We start from the raw sequence: 18,120 nt of genomic DNA on the forward strand, positions 1-18,120 counted from the left end.
ATCTCTAGACTTACTCTAGCTGCACCCCCAGACCAATTAAATCAGAATCTTTGAGAAATGAGTCCAAGTCAAATTCTTATTTAACGTTCTCCTGATGATTCCAGTGTCATAAACTCTTGTTCCAAATGTTAGCATTCCTCAGAACTTAGTTCTAAATCTCTTGGATTTAGTCCTGCTGCTGCTGCTGCTAAGTCACTTCAGTTGTGTCCGACTCTGTGCAACCCCATAGACAGCAGCCTACCAGGCTCCCCCGTCCCTGGGATTCTTCAGGCAAGAACACTGAAGTGGGTTGCCATTTCCTTCTCCAATGCATGAAAGTAAAAAGTGAAAGTGAAGTCGCTCAGTTGTGTCTGACTCTTGGCGACCCCATGGACTGCAGCCTACCAGGCTCCTCCATCCATGGGATTTTCCAGGCAAGAGTACTGGAGTGGGGTGCCATTGCCTTCTCTGTGGATTTAGTCCTAGTCCCATGCAATTCAAGAGAATCCTTATCATGTTGACATGTAGATCTATATTTACAGCCCCAACTTCTCTTTTGACTGATAGGTGTGTATGTGTAACTGTCAGCTCAAGATCTCCACTGGGATACAGATATCTCAAATTTAAGAGATCCAAATAGGACTTTTGATTTTTCCTGGCTTCCAACTCTATTCCTCCCCAGCGTCCCCCAACCCAATTGATGGCATCATTGTTCATCCAGTTGTGCCAGCAAAGAAAACTCGGGGGGTATCTTTGAGTAAATGCTTTTTTGTCATTCCCCACATCTAGCCCATCATCAACTCCTGACAGTTTTATTTCTGAAATACATTCTAGACCCAACCAGTTCCCATCACCTCTGCTACCACCGTTCTCAACTCTCACTGCTCCACAGCCACGGCTGCCTGACTGTTCTCCCTGACTTCACTCTTGCAGTTTTATAGCTCAACAGCCCTTAGAGGGCTCTTCAAAAACCTACATCATGTCGTACTTCTTCCTATTTAAAAATCTGTCCAGTGGCTTCCTATTACATTTATTTATTTATTTTAAACAAACAGATGTTTATTTATTTATTTGACTGTGCCAGTTTGTTAGTTGTGGTTTATGAACTTTTAGTTGTGGCATGTGGGATCTAGTTCCCTGACCAGGGATCGAACCTGGGAACCCTGCATTGGGAGTGCAGATTCTTAGCCCCTGGACCACCAGGGAAGTCCATTTCCTATTACATTTAGAACAAAATTCAAACTCTTTGGTCTAGCCCTCAGTGTTCTGATCTTTCCTGCTATCCAACCCCTCCCCCACTCTCTGCTTCATTTGCTCCATTCCTGCTGTACCTACCTCCTGTTTCTTGTTTGTGGAATATAGCCTTTGCATCGGATGGTCTTTACCTAAATCTTCACATGGCTTGATACTTACTGTTCAGACCTCTGCTCACAAGCTGTCTCTTTAGAAGAGTACTTTGCCGACCTAGTTTCTCACAGCTAAAATAGTCAACATCCTTACCCCTAGTGGTCCTCCATCTTTTAACCTTGCTTTAGTCTCATCTTAGCTTTTATGATGATCTGAATTTTTGTTTTTGTTTATTTCTGTCTCTCCCTAGTAAAAGACAGGTGACCCGTCTGCTTTGTTTATTACTACTTTGTTTATTATTATTATTGCTAGGTCCTCAGTAATTATCTGTTGAATGAATTGTTAAATCCAGACTTGAAATTCAAACTGATAGTGAGGTAGCCTGTACTACCAAGCTGTCACTGTGAGGCAGACGAATAATCACAGCATGGGGCATAATTAATTAAAGACTCTGTCCAGGGTGTTTTAGGAGGGCATATGGCTTAGCCTACAGCAGACTGTCTGCCTTGTGCTTCCTTCCTTCCTCTAGTCAAGGTGTTTGAGACTCTTCTATCGGCAACTCAGATTCATGTCTCTACATTGAAAGCTTTTTGCCTTCTCTTGAATTCTCTACCAGAATTCAAATGCTGTCAACATTTGGCTAGTAAAAGAATAAGGAAGGAAGATTTTCTGAGACACCAGACCAAGATAAGCAACTAAGAACAGAGGTAAAGCCGATGATGGCCGTATTGTATGTTCTTCACCATGCCATCATGGTTTTGACAGAGTCCCTGGAGGGTGTCAGTCCTATAGAAAGCCGGATGGCTTTAGGCCTTAACAAAAAACTCTCTGTGTGGGTTTCAATGGGACTAGCAAACTCCTAATTTCTCTCTCTCCTTGGTACTTCTTGGTACTTCCAATCCTCAGTATAATTTCCTGCATGTGGGGACTTGATAGTTTTGTATTCTATCCTCCTGATTGTTTTTCTATCACAGTAAATCAAGCAACCCAACCTCTATCCATGAGAAAATAGTGATTTTTAAATGCCTAAACAATACATTATAGTATTCTTAAATGCTAGTTAAAAACATGTTTCCCTATAAGGTAATATTTATCTTTTAATAACACATTAGAAACAAAGAATTTAATTTCTCTAGTATTCAAATTTGGGTTCCCTGAGAAGCAGACTCAGAGACAAAGGTTAGCAGGCAGAGCGTGTATCGGGGATCACTCTTGGGATTGACACTTGTGGGAGGGAAGGAGGCAGGACTAGGCAGAGTGAAAAGCTGAGCTCAGCCTGCACAAAGGCCTCAGCTCAGGCCCTGGAGAGCTTCTCAGAAGAGCTGGGAAGGCCCTTTAGAGTTGACTCCCTTTGTGGTGATGCGGTGGGGCTTTCATACTCCCACATCAGTCAGACATTGGATGCAAACTGGTCCCCTAAGAGAGAGGGCACTGTGTGGCCAAGTGCAAGTTCTGGAGGGGACTGACAGCTGAGGGTTATCTAGTGACAGCACTCCTAGCATCTAGGAAAATAAAGTCCTTAGACTGGAAGATAGATCTGGGCACCACAACACAGCATCCATTACATCTACTGTTTTCGTGTTGATGTCACTTTTCTGTCTCTAACACTATTCCGGGTATCTATTGCAAAGCAGTTGGATTACTTAGGTACTAGGAATCTCCATTGAGCTGGCTTTATTACTGAGGAATCTTTTCTTGTTAATGCTGTGCTTCTGAAATATTTTCATTTTTCTGTCCACTCATACCATATTCATATGCACATAAGGTTGTTGGTTTTTTATGATCTTGTCTTTTTTTGGGGGGGGGGGCGGCGGGGGGGAACAGAGAAGGGTTTATTGCTTGGGCCAAGGAGGGAGAATAGTCATCTCATACTCAGAAGAACTCAGATCCCTGGTGGTTTTCAGAGAAGAGGGTTTTGGGGTTTTTGGTTTTTTTTTTTGTTTGTTTTGGTTTTAATTGTTTGTTTTTGGCTGCACTGGGTCTTTGTTGCTTTGTGTGGACTTTCTCTAGTTGCAGAGAGTAGGGACTACTCTTCATTGCAGGACAAGGGTTTCTCATTGTGGTGGCTTCTCTTGTTGTGGGACACAGGCTCTAGGCATGAGTGGTTGTGGATCTTGTCATTCTTATTTAACATTTTGGGAAGCAGTCACAGGATGTACTAGGTCCTCAGATTGTTTCTTGGCCATCTGTAGTGGTCAGTCTGGATTAGAAAGGTAAGATTTGACTCTTACTAATCCTGCGGTCTCATTTGAACCCATATCCCAGAGGTTTTCTTTAAAATAAATAAATAAACAAAATAAATCCCTCAGTCTGATGCTGGAGGAACTAATTATTCAGGCTTCCCATTATAGTTTTGTGTGTGTAAGGACTGTAGATAGGGGCCCTGAGTAAGCATATTTGAGAATTAATGTGTTCAGAAGTGGGAAATAAAACTGAGACGGCCCACATGGGGGAAAAAAATGATGATTCTTATTATGTAAGTAAGGCAATAAAGACCCATGATTGTTGGCTTTATTGCTCAGGTGAAGCCTGTGGACAAAGACAAAGGACCCTGTATCTACAAAGGTTTTTCAAAATGGCAAATTTGGTCTCTGAAATGAGACTAAATTATAACTTGTTCATTTCCGCAAAAACATGGACATGAAAGTGCAAAGTTATACTTAGTAAATTTGACATACGTTCAAGCAAGCATTAAGCAGATAATAGATTCCTATTAGAGATGGTCTACTTGTCTGGAATTCGCACATTGTGCTTGGAACTAGCAGTTGGTATCAGGTGCCTTGCAGGCCCGTGTCTGTCTCCCCACACTACTCCTGGCATCTGAGTATGAGGAGGGAACTTGACCTGTTCCCTCGCAGCTTCAGTTTACTGCTGCTGCTGCTGCTGCTAAGTCACTTCAGTCGTGTCCGACTCTGTGCGACCCCATAGACAGCAGCCCACCAGGCTCCTCTGTCCCTGGGATTCTCCAGGCAAGAATACTGGAGTGGGTTGCCATTTCCTTCTCCCATGCATGCATGCATGCTAAGTCACTTCAGTCGTGTCCAACTCTGTGCGACCCCATGGACGGCAGCCCACCAGGCTCCTCTGTCCACGGGATTCTCCAGGCAACAATACTGGGGTGGGTTGCCATTTCCTTCTCCCAGTTTACTGCTAGGCAGGCTCTACTAAGTGTTTTTGTGTGGATGACAATATAGTCCAGTGGCTTGGCATGTGACTCCAACTCCTGGCTTCATCACTTAGTAGTTGTATTATGTTAGGCATCCTAAATTACCTGCTTTAATCCTTAGTTTCTTCTCTCTAAATTTACAATGACCATAGTGCCTACTCCTGGAGTTGTGATTAAGCAGTACATGTGATGTACTGATGGTACCTAGTAAAACCAGTAAATATTAGGTATTTTTATTTTCTAAGAGTGAATTTAGAGGTATAAGGTTGGGAGTCACTTGGACAATTTTAGGACAAAGAGAGGGGCAGATAATTCTGAGTTGATAATTTTTTTTTTTTCTGAAAAAGATTTGTTTCTCCTTCACTCTTTTAATGTTAAGTGAACCCAGTTTATTTACATAATACATATTTTGCCATGCAGCTCACTGAATTGCACTCAGTGTAACACAATGAAGAAAGCACTATCTTTCTATTTGAAAATGGTTTTCTAGAGAAAGATAATTCTTTTAAATGAGTTAACTACAACTTTACAACTCACTATAGACAATTTAAAACAGCCCTGAATAGATAATTCTTTGACTGTTTTATTCTTTCTAATTTATTTACTTGATTGTAAATAAAGTAAGTAAATTAAGTAAGTAAAATAGCAACAAAGAAGTTTCCATGCAGAGTTAAAACCAATAAGATAGATACCCTCTCTAAAGCTAAATGTAGCTATGAGAGCTACATCTGCAGATTAGATAATTTATTGGTAACAAAGCTAGTATTAAATGTTAAGTTAGGAGTGGCCACTGCTGTCTCTGAAAGTCCAGGCATAGCTATTTCTGTCAACCACAAAGATATGTCAGTCAAGGAAATGGATTTTCCTATACCAAAATGCCTTCTCTAGCTGAGCAGAACAAGATGTGGACTTAGCAAACTGTTTTTCTCAAAGAAAGCATTAAAAAAACTTAACACAATTTCAAATTTTGATCTGGTATCCAACTTAGGCTCTGCCCATCTGAGGTATTATTAAGTGGGCAGGAAGAATGGGTCTCTGTGAAATCTAAAATATTTGTAGCATTCTTATCCCATAATCTAAGTATTTTAAGTTTAATGTTTAACGTCTATGTTAGAAGACCTATTGATTTTCACATTTGAGAAAGTGAAAGTGAAGCCGCTCAATTGTGTCCAATTCTTTGCGACCCTGTGGACTGTAGCCCACCAGGCTCCTCTGTCCATGGGATTTTCCAGGCAAGAGTAATGGAGTGGGGTGCCATTTCCTTCTCCAGGGGATCTTCCCGACCCAGGGTTCGAACCCAGGTCTCCCTCATTGCAGGCAGATGCTTTAACCTCTGAGCCACCAGGGAAGCCCTGGTGTGAGAAAAGTGTCTCTTAAACACCATATAGATTTTTTTTCTGGTTGAACATGCCCCATGTTTGATTATCAACAATTATTTACTGTATGCCTGCTATGAACCAATTATATACTAGGTGGATGTTCTGAGTAGGGATAAAAAGAGAATTTAAAAGGTTAATAGGAGAATGTCTTTCAAAAAACTACTGAAAATGTGCATTGTTTTTATACTTTACATTCATGAGTATGAGTGAACTCAACTCTCTGCTTCCTTAAGAGTTGGGGCCACATCTCCATTGTATTTTGGTAAAATTTCCATTATCTCTGACAAGCATCCACTTGACACATTTGTTAAGTGATACTGAAGACTGCTGTAGTCAGTAGGGGAGACAGTAATTCTCAGGGCAACCTGATTACTAGTAATATAGTTTCTCTTATTAGAAGAAAGTTAGTTACAGGTATAAACTCAGACTGAATTAATGATACAGTCTGTTTTCTAGATATCAGGCTTTAAAAAAGGTTTGAGGAGTTAAGCTTTATTTATTTAAAATGAAACACAAGACAATCAAGCTGAAATAATCAGAAAAAGGAAAAATGGAATAGTTAGAGAAGGGAAGTTAAAATGAATGCCATTGCATCTCTCTGAAATTATAACTATGTTGGTAAAGGGTTTGGTATCTTGCCCAGTACAGGTGAGAATAATTTCTAAAATATAAAGTCAAGATTTCTCTGAAGGCATCTGGAAAGATTAGCATTCAGTAGAATTGAAAGTAATCAAGATGTGGTTTTTAATTTATCTCTATTTCATTCCATTATTGCTTCTTCCATCTTACTTCCTTCCCTATTTTTAATGTTTATTTTTATTTATTTGGCTGTGCCAGGTCTTAGTTGTGGTGTGCAGGATCTTTGATCTTCATTGCGGCACGCGGGATCTTTAGTTGCGGCATGTGGGATCTAGTTCCCTGACGAGGGATGAGACCCAGGCCCCAGACATCAGGAGCTTGAAATCCTAGCCACTGGCCCACCAGGGAAGTCCCCATCCTACTTCCTTTCACTTAAGGAAATCTCAATTTATTTTGGCTTCTCTGTGAAGACTGTGAGAAGGATGTGCGGGGCTCTACCCCTAATTTCCTGAATCAGACCATCTGAAGGGTGTGATTCATTCACCTGCACATTTTTTGGTAGTAAAATAAATGCAACATATTTTAAATGTTTTTAGTGTACAGTTCGTTGGCATTAAGTATATACACATCATTGTGTAACTATTGCATCATCCATTTCCCAAACTCTTTTCTTCTTATGAAACTGAAAGTCTGTGCCAAGTAAACAGGAACTACCCACTCTTGTCTCCTGCCCCATCCCCTGGCACCCCTCCCTAATCCTAACCCTGGCGTTATGACTTTCACTCGTCTAGGTATCGTACACAAGTCGAATCAGACAGTATTTGTCTTTTTGTGCCAGGCTTATTTCACTTAGGACAGTATCTTCAAGATTCATCCATGTTGTAGCATGTGTCAGAGTTTCATTTCTTTTTAAGGGTGGATAATACGCCCTTGAGTATGCATATCACATTTTGTTTACTCATTCATGCATCCACGGTCAGTTGTGTTGCTTTCACCTTTTGACTTCTGTGAATAATGCTGCTATGAATTTGGGTGTACAAATTTCTTCAAGACTTACTTTCAGTCATTTTGGGTATATGCCCAGAAGTTGGATTGCTGGATTGTATGGTAATTCTATTTTAATGTTTTAATAAAGAACCAAACTGTTTTTCATGGCAGCTACACCATTTATATTCCCACCAACATGAGCTCTGACTTGCCACATCCTTGCCAACAATGGTTGTTTTCTTATTTTGTTTTTTTTTAAATAGTAGTTACCCTAGTGGATGTCAGGTTGTATCACACTGTGGTTTTGATTTGCATTTCCCTAATAGGTTAGTAATGCTGAGGGTCTTTTCCTGTGCTGTTGGCCATTTGTATCTTCTTGGAGAAGTGTCTATTCAAATTCTTTGCCCATTTAAAAAATTGGTTGGGTTTTGTTATGGTTGTTGAATCGCAAGAGTTCTCTATATATTCTGGATATTGACCCCTTATCAGATAGATGATTTGTAAATATTTTCTCCTATTCTCTGGATTGCCTTTCACTCTGTTGATTGTGTCTTTTGATGCACAGATTTTTATTTTGATGTAGTCCGGTTTATCTATTTTTTCTTTTGTTACCTGGGCTTTTGACGTCATGTCCAAGAAAACATTGCCAAATCTGCTGTCATAAACCTTTTCCCCTATGTTTTCTTCTATGAATTTTACAGTTTTAGCTCTTAGGTTTAGGCCTTTGGTTCATTTTGGATTAATTTTTATATATGATGATGTAAGGGAAGGATCCAGTTAATAAAACTGCATTCTCATTCAGGACTAAAACTCTTCACAAACAAAATGAAACACAGTGTGAAAAGCCGTTTTCAATATGTAACTTTTACATTACAGCATATACTGTACAGTCTCTGTTAAAATATACGTGGGTGGTTCACCAAGGTGTTAATAGTCATAATCTCTGGGTAAAGAAATATAGTGTTGTGTTCTTATATTTAGTTATCTATATCCTTATGTTCTAACAATATACATATAATGCTTTTGCAATAATAAAGCAACAAACAATTTGTAGCAAACATCATACTTAGAAGATAAGATGTCAAGCATGTAACTTAAGGTTGCCACTATTAGTTCTTCTAGTTGACATTTTATTGTAGGTTCTGGCCAGTTCAATAAGGATAGAAAAAATTTTAATGGTATAAGGAAAGGAAAGGAAAGAAAAACCATAAATATGAAAACTTAAGGGAATCTACAGATAAATGATAAGAATTATAAGTGGATTCAGCAAGATTAGTGGATATAAAGTCAATATGCAGAAATATTTTGCATTCCTATACAACAGCAATAAGCAGAAAATTTATTTTGTAAAAGATAGAGTGCTGGATGTCTGTCTCTGCCTCCAGATTTACTATTCACTCTTATTCATGGTTGGTAATGACTTACTGACTTGTGATGAGAGGCTTCTCATTAACCAGTGGGAGATCAAGGATAGGTAAAAGAAGATGGGTTTTATATTGCCTTACCCCTCTCCCTGTTCCTGGCTGACTGTATACCTTGACCAGAGATGCCAGCTCCCATCAAGAGCTCTGTCCATGGAATAGTTTTTGGCTTTGGATTCTAGAAAATCCATTCCTCCTTTTGCCTTTAGGTTTAGAAGTGGTAACAGTTCCCCTTGTTACTGAATAATTTCTGGTTTCCCTAAACCCTGCTTATATCTTTGTAAATGACCCAAATGAGGGTGCTGTTTCCTACTTGATATAGATGATATATAGATGATATCTTAAATGATATAGATATTATTTGTGGCAGCAGCAAAGTAATGAGGAATAAACCTAACAAAAAGAGACATGAAAACTTTATAGAGAAAATTACAAAACTTAATAAACAATTTCTTAAAAGACATTATAAAGATGTACCATGGACTAGGATGGCAAGGCATAGAGATGTTGGGTTTTCTCCAAACTGATCCATAGATTCAATGAAATTCCAGTCAACTTCCAAATAGTTTTATTTTTTCAGGAAACTTTGAAGGGAAATCTAAATTTATATATACAAATTGAAGATAAATAATAGCCAAGAAAGTTTGAAAAACATCAAATCTGGTAGAGTATTATTATAATTCTATATAATATTACATTAAAGTATTATTAAAAACATACAGTGATCAAAAGTGAAATTGGTGCATTGTAAATTATTAGGAAAAGATTGTGATGCTGAGACAATGATTATCCATATGGAGAAAAGAATAACAAAATGTTGCACTTATGTTACATGATAAAAAGAGATATAAATATTAGCTGAATTATAGATGGTTTATGAAAAGTTTTATCAACTTACATCATTAAAGGATTGCTTAAATAAGGCACCCCCCCATAAGACATAAAGGAAATAATTGATAAATTTGACTGTAGTAGATTTAAAATATCTGGCATTAAAAAGGATTTTAGAGAAAGTAAAAATATAAACCATAGCTTGGAGAAAACAAAGTAGATGTACATTCCTACAGTGGAGTAATATCACAAATGTGATGTCAAACTAAAAGCAATGTGCAGAAGTATGCAGAAGTTTTATCATTAAAGTATGCAAAATAATATTACATATTTTTTAGAGGTAGATTCCTGGTATTGAAAGTATAAGACCTACATGAGAATGGTAACTGCTATTAAATACAGTGTTATCTCATGAAGGAAGAAGTAAGACAGGATGTAAGTGCACAAAACAGCTTCCATAGTTTTTTTTATGTTGAGCTATGAAAACTTGGGTGTCATATTATTCTCCATACTTTTCTGTATGTCAGGATTATTTCCATTGCAAGTAGCAGTGATATAAAAGTAGAAACTAGATATCAGCAGTCAAAGTTCAATAAATTAAATGTTATGGGATTTAATTTTTAAAATCTAAATTAAATACTAACTAATATTTAAAGGAAAATAGGAAAATATAGCATTGTCTAAATAAAAAGATATCAAAAGGGGATAACATAAAATATATCCATATTAATTGGAGATCAAAACTGTATTTTGTTTTCTTTTTTTTTTTTCGTAGAAAATTAACCAACATCTTTTCTACTAATAATTCAATGTTGACCCAAGGTAAAGGCTATGTAAAGAAACATAGAAGCCAAAGAAGAAAAAGAAACACAATGGAATTAGCTGAAGTAGGTGTGGGCAGAAATAAAATCCCTGATCAGATGTCCTTGAGCACTTCAGAAATCGGTTAAGAATTTCACAAAACCACTGTCTATCATTTTATAAAACTCTGGTAGAGTGTGTGATGAGATTCTTAGTGCGGAAAAATGTCAGCACAAGGACTTTTTTTTTTTTTTTTGGAAAAGAATTGCCTTAGTATTATGTCTGTCAGGTCAAATTCTTTGCCCAGAATGCTGTTGAACCTGTTGTGAAAGCATTAATTTGTAAATCTTAAAAAATAGTGTTGGATTTAAAGTCAACATGAGTTGGTGAAGATTAAAATCTGTCAGTTGAGTAATTTTCTTCTGTGATGGGTCTGTTAAAGGGCAGCAACAATGTAATTAATTGCTTGAGGCTGAGAAACCCAATTAATCTCTTAGTTGACTTTTATTTCATATAATGTTAGAGCTAGAAAAGGCCTCAAGGATCATCTAACCCACTCTCTTCATTTTATAGATGAGGAAACACACATCAGGGAGGTTAAGTGACTTGTTCAAGGTCACAGATACTGTCTGTCCTTGCCACTGTATCCTGTAAATAAGTTCAGTTGCTTTTATGAGTTTATAGTTGCTTTTATGAGTTTCTTTGCAGGTGATCATGAAATACTATTTGATTTGGCATTTTTTTGGCCATGCCATGAAGCTTGCAAGATTTTAGTTCCCCTACCAGGGATTGAACTTGTGCCCCTTGCATTGGAAGCACAGAGTCTTAACCACTGGATTGCCAGAGAAGTCCAAAATATTGTGTGAACATGGTTTTCTTCTGATAGTTCGTCTCATAAATGTCTCCTTAAAAGAGTTTGTAAGCCTCAGCTTTTAAGATTTAAAGCCTGTTTCATAATATTTAAGCAACAAAGGGGTGTGGGGAGGGGCAGATGGTGTCTCAGTCTGCACACTGAACAGGGGAACCCTGGAGACCAAGGACAGCCCTTTTGTGGACTTGTGGAAAGACAGGGGTCTCCATTTGATAGTGTGAATGACACCTAGTCCTGATGGTAACTTGCAGGCCATGCCATTTCCCAAGGATACTATGGGTCTGATTGTAAGATGTAAGTAGGGAAACCTGGTGTGTAGAGTATTTTTGGAGCCTGAAGGGCTGCAACCCATAGGTTCCCAAAGAGTCAGACACGACTGAAATGACTTAGTCCGTACATACACATGAATAGGGTAGCAGTGACAAGAAAGATGACCTATAAGAAGATCAGCAGATGGGACAGCTACTGAAATGTGGGAAGCATGGTGGCATTCCATTGTCACTTTGGCAGGGCTCAGCATGGCAGTGCTCTCCTGAAGCTGCTCCCAGCCAATGCCTGAGTATTTTGAACCCAACATGGACACCTCTGATGCAAAGTCTTTGCTTGGGGACTGGCAGAGACTCACAATTGTGCTACAGTTTGAGGCTCCCCCCATCTTGTTTCTTCTCTCCTTTTATCGGTGTCAGACCTGTAACAGTTCTGAAGCCTCTCCCTGTTTCCCTCTACTTCCCTTCCTCCTTTATAGACCCTTCCCAAAATAAATGTCTTGACCAACCAATTCTGTCTTGCCGTCTGCATCTCAGAAGACTCTAGCTGATGCAGAGTGTAGTTATTGCCCTGGTTGATGCCACGGAGGGATAAAAAATAACTTGAAAAAGAATTAAGACCCTACTCTGCTGGTGAGGGTTTCATAGTAATGGTTTCTCTTTGGTTGTTGTAGTTCCCTTTATTACAATTCCTTAACTCTGCTCCTTTGTGGGGAAAAAAAAAATCCATGTTTCATAGATGCTAAGATATACTTTCTTTTTTCATTTTAACCTTTCTGAAATTGGGATAGTTCTTAAAATTGATGATGTGCCAATTTACCTGGTAGAGGTTTTTCTTCTTTACTGATGAATAAAATAACAGTGCATCCTACCATTGATGTGCTGTAGATTCAATAAAATACATTAGCTTGATTCAGGTCATCAGATGCCAGGAACTATAATGGATTTTGAAGAACTAAGGGGCTGGATTAGCCTTAGAGGGTTGTGATTTTGCTCTTTTTTAGGTATATCTACAAGGAAAAGAAAACCCTAAGGAACAGGGTTGTATTATGAAGAGGTGTACAGCAGATAATTGTGGCCATAGATGAATTAACATAGAAATAACTAGAGATACAATGAAACATTGAGCAATCACAGAACACAAGCAACATGTTTCTCACTCTGGTTCTATTTACTCTTTTTTTTTTCTTTTTTTTTTTTTTCTCTATTTACTCTTATTCTTCCTTTTCTGGCTGCTTTTACGACTGATATTTCCTTGTAGGCCAGAGTCACCTTGTTTTTCTGGTTATTCTGTCATCCTCCCATCACTACCTTGTATACTGAAATCTATGATAATAAAGGTTTTCCTGTTTATGTGTTGAACCCCAAGTTGATATGTGGGCAAGAAATACTGCATGGAAGACCAAATAAATTCAAACTTACCAGCAGCCTCCAGGAAGAAAGGTTAGATGAAAGGTTCTGGTGCCTGGATTCCCATAAATGTATCTGTTTATCTAGAATTGGATTCCTTGGCACCGACTGCTTCTAAAATTAGGACTGAAACCATTGTTGCCTTTCTCTACAGACACAGCCTTTATGCCTGGATGAGTTTCCCCTGGCACTCTCCATATTTCCAAAGTGGGGAAGACTCTGCCTCTGAAAAAAAACATAATTGTTATTCCTTATGTGAACACAGATCAACCAGTACTGGGTACTCAATAGTTATTATTCTTGTTCTATAAATACTATGTAGAATATAAATTGTATAATGTGTATACCACTAGTATATTACATATTTTATTGTGTATAAATTAAAAGTATATAATTTATGATATATTGCTAACGTGTGTTTTATTATAGTAATAAGTTATAATGCAAAACTGAAGGCTAGGTTCACATAGGAAAGAATAAATGAGGATCACTTTGATATATAATTCATAATCATTGAAAGGATTGATATAGTTTGTGGAAAACATTCCATAAAATGCGAAACTTGCTGTAACTCAGAAGTGAAGAGAATCTCCCTAAGATTGGAAAAGAGAGGCAATGTGACCTAATCCCGTAGTTTTTAAACTTCTTTGACCTTGACCCATTAAATAAGAAACACATTTTAGGTTATGATCCAATTTATATACATCCATTCTTTCTTTCAATAACTAAAATGTTTCTCAAAACAATACCCATCTTACTCAATTTGATGCACTTGAATATTTTCTATGCTATTCTATTTTAATTTAAATACTATTTGTGATCCACAGTTTGAAAACTACTGAGGTCATGAAAAGAGCATGAGCTGGGGAGACAGACTGGGTACAAAAACTCTGTCCCAGTACAGGCCCTTTTTGTGAACTTGGCAAGTTATTTCTTTTGAACTTTTTTTTGGTAAAATGAACTGGGTTGTTCTGATGATTATAGACAATTATATACGAAGTGACTGGCATATGGTAGATGGTCAGTAGATGATAAGGTAGCAGGATAATGCTTCCTGATATTAACTGTTTTCCACTGCATTTCCTTATACATGTTGCCATCTGTTACCTCAAGGTGACCCAGTGATAAAGAATCCACCTGCAACGCCAGAGACACAGGCGATGCAGGTTCGATCCCTGGGTTGGAAAGATCCTCTGGAGGAGGATAGCAACCCACTGCAGTATTCTTGCCAGGAAAATCCAATGGACAGAGGAGCCTGGCAGATTGCAGTCCACAGGGTCACAGAAGAGTCAGCCATGAATAAAGCGACCGAGCATAAGCAGAAGGCTGTTACAGGACTTCTGGCCCATTCTTTTCTGTTAGCTGTACCACTTGACTGATACAGCTTCTCTCTTTCTCTGTCCCACTCACACCCCCTGCTCCTCTCTCCCCTCTGGGAATGGAGCTGGCAGGGCTGGGTCTGAAGACAGAACTACGGAAATATCCTTGTACTTATACTTCTCTGCCTGGCTCCAAGTGCTCACAGCCAGCTTGGGCCCTTTGACTGCCTCTGCAGGTAGCTGCCTTCTTCATCTGTGATTCCCCTGGAGGGTGGTCGTGTCCCACTTCTTCCCCCAGAACCTTAGAGTTACTCCTTTGGTTCCAAGTGACCAGTCATTCTCCTTTCCTGTGAGGGTGCTTCCCACGAACCACCTCTCCCCGGCCGGCTCTCCAGTGCTCCGGACACACCTACCTTTCTCTAGCTACAAAGCTGATGTGCTAATATATGTTTAAATCATTCCTTTATATTTCAACCACCCCTGATCTTTTGCCAAATTTAGAAAATTTTACAGTGAATATGGGGTATCCCTGATGGCTCAGTGGTAAAGAATCCATCTGCCAATGCAGGAGATGGAGTTTGATCCCTGAGTAGGGAAGACTCCCTGCAGAAGGAAATAGCAACCCACTCCTGTATTCTTGCCTGGGAAACCCCATGGACAGAGGAGCCTGGCAGGCTACAGTCCATGGGACTCCAAAAAAGTCGGACATGACTTAGCAACTAAACATCACCATCAACAACAGTGAATTTAATGATGCATTTAGTGGTTTATGATTTGGGATCTTATTAATTTTTAATTAGAAAAAATTGCCATAAATGTACCATATTTGATCAAAATTTCTCACTTTTTCTAAAGTTAAGAAATGAAAAAATACCTTTATAAAGGTAATTTATGTACATATGTATTAATGATACATATATTTTAAAAAATCATTAAGAGCTTTGTAATTCAGAAGGGAATGCCTCTGCTGTTCACAGTGAATTAAGTGTGGTCATCTTTGCTTTACCACTAACCAAATTACAGCCTCTGTGCAGCACAGGACAAATTCTTAGGCAACAGTTACTTAGAATCACAAGTTCCATACTCTGTTTATGTATGCATGATTTTTTATATCTGCCTATCCCCTATTTTACTACTAATTTACATCACTTTCATTCAATTCTGTGCCTATACCTGTACCTATTTGTCTCCACTTTGCTTTTCTCCTATGCTTAGAATTTGATGTTACAAGTGCATAAAAAAGGACAGTTGAGGCAATTATCTGGGTGACGGTGATATTTTTCCAATTATATGATATGTTAAGTGAGAGTGACTTTTTACAAAATTACTCAGATAAACTGTGTTCACAACCACAATGAATAAGCATTGTGTAGTCCCCACTCCAGTACTCTTGCCTGGAAAATCCCATGGACAGAGGAGCCTGGTGGGCTGCAGTCCATGGGGTCGCGGAGAGTCGGACACGACTGAGCAACTTCACTTTGACTTTTTACTTTCATGCATTGGAGAAGGAAATGGCAACCCACTCCAGTGTTCTTGCTTGGAGAATCCCAGGGAGGGGGGAGCCTCATGGGCTGCCGTCTATGGGGTCGCACAGAGTCGGACACGACTGAAGCGACTTAGCAGCAGCAGCAGCAGCAGTGTTCCCCAGCCCTGGAAGTGAGTGTATAACAGTTCTGCAGTTATTTTCCAGTTTTACTTGAGAATTCACGAAGTCAGCACCTTTCTGGTCCCTATATACTTGGTGAGGGCGCGAGAGCAGGAGAGGAAGAGACCCACTCCTCTAGGTTTAAATGAGGCAACAAATAAGCCATATAGTAGTCCCCTTCTCCCACCAAAAATGATTTGGCCCTTTATCCCATCATCACATGGTCAATGTGGTTCCTAGGTTATGGTGGCTAAAATACCCAGAAACAGATTTCATTGTCTCAAAGAAGCAATCAGATTCAACATATGGAAGCTGGCCTATTCTGAAGCAACCAGAAAGTAGTCATTTCCTAACTGCATATAAAGGAGAGAAAAAGTACAAAAGGAAGTTACATACAATGAAACCATTAAATGTAGATTTGCCACAAGGCAAGATGGTAATGCTTGAACATTATGAAGAGCAAAAACTGCACAAACACATTATATTTTAAACACTCCATCTATTTAACAAACTATGTACACTCTTCAGCTAAATGAGATGAATTGAGATTCAAGAGGCAGCACCGTACTGGCAAATCTCGTCCTAAAGGCATCCATTAATATAAATCAACAGTAGCAATTTGGTTTGATCATTTATTTGCAAGAATCATTAAGGTTTATTAGCATAATTATTCCCTGTGGGATTTCATGTCGAGGAAATGAAAAATGGCATTATCAATATTTAAAAGATAAGTGTGTAATGTTCAGAGTACTTAAACAGTCATCTGCAGGTGGTGTCCAGCTGCAGCAAATTAGATTAGATTTGGGCATTTTTTCTGAACAAAAGAAAAATTGTTTTGTTCTAATTGCTTCATTTTATAAAGCAATACAATTTTGTAAATAATTTCTACAGTATAGTTGGAACTTACAGTGTATACTTATTAACATGCCTGATTTCAGATCAGCAACTCTGATATGTTCAACCCTGCTAATGCTGTAACTATTGGGGAACATTAATCAGCATAATCCATCATTTATTATTAGGGAAAGCTCTTTTCCATCTGATATCTAGACTGTTAGTATAGACCTGTAAGTGAAAAGCTATATCCCAAAGGGAAATGAACCAGAAGATTTCTCCTTAATTCTGGGAGAGCATAAATCCTTCCTTAACAATGAAATATCATTTATGATAGTAATAATTTATCATGACACATCTTTAAATGTGATAGTTGGTTTTCTTTAAGTCAAAAAAATGAAGTAGTATTCAGTGATAAAAATACATGTGCTATCCAACCATAAAAAAACATGGAGGAACTTTAAATGCATACTGCTGAGTGAAAGAAATCAGTCTATAAAGGTGACATACTGTATGATCCTAGTCCTACGTACTGTATGATTCCAGTGTCATTCCAATATGACATTCTGGAAAAGGCAAACTATAGATAGTAGGAAGATTAGTGGTTTCCAGGGGGTTGAGTAGAAGGAGGGAGAGATGAATAGGTGACCACAGAACCTTTTAGAGCAGTAAAACTATTCTGTATGACACCGTAATGGTGGATACATGACATAATGTAATTGTCAAAACCCATATAGACTTGCACAACATAAAGAGTGAACTCTAATGTAACCTATGTTCTATAGTGAATAGTGTATTAATATTGGTTCATCAGCTGTAACAAACATATGGTGCTAATGATAGTGAAAATTGTGGGGGTGGGAGGGGAGAGGGGACATATGGGAACACTGTATTCTGTCAATTCTCGTGTAAACCTAAAACTGCCCTAAAAAACCAGTCTATTATTTTTTTTAATTTTAGGGTAATTCAGGTAAAACCAGCTAGTTGTTGCAATTGATTAAATTTGTCTTTGCTTTAGAAGAACAATCAGGCCAAAATCTCTGCCAAACCCCCTAATAATTGCATAAATTATTGTAGAATCCTTCTACAATACTCATGTGTGGACTGGACACAAAGAGCTGTAACTAAAATTGCCTTAGAGTCAAAAGTCCTTAGAGAAACAAATGCATACATGTTTGCTAAAATACTTCCAGTGCTGCATGATATTTTGCTGTTAGGAACTATTGAATCTGTTATATCCTTTTTTTTTTTTTTTTGTATCTATATGCATAACTTTTATTTATTT

The sequence above is a fragment of the Odocoileus virginianus genome, chromosome 6 (assembly GCF_023699985.2).
Source record: "Odocoileus virginianus isolate 20LAN1187 ecotype Illinois chromosome 6, Ovbor_1.2, whole genome shotgun sequence".
Lineage (NCBI taxonomy): Eukaryota > Metazoa > Chordata > Mammalia > Artiodactyla > Cervidae > Odocoileus > Odocoileus virginianus.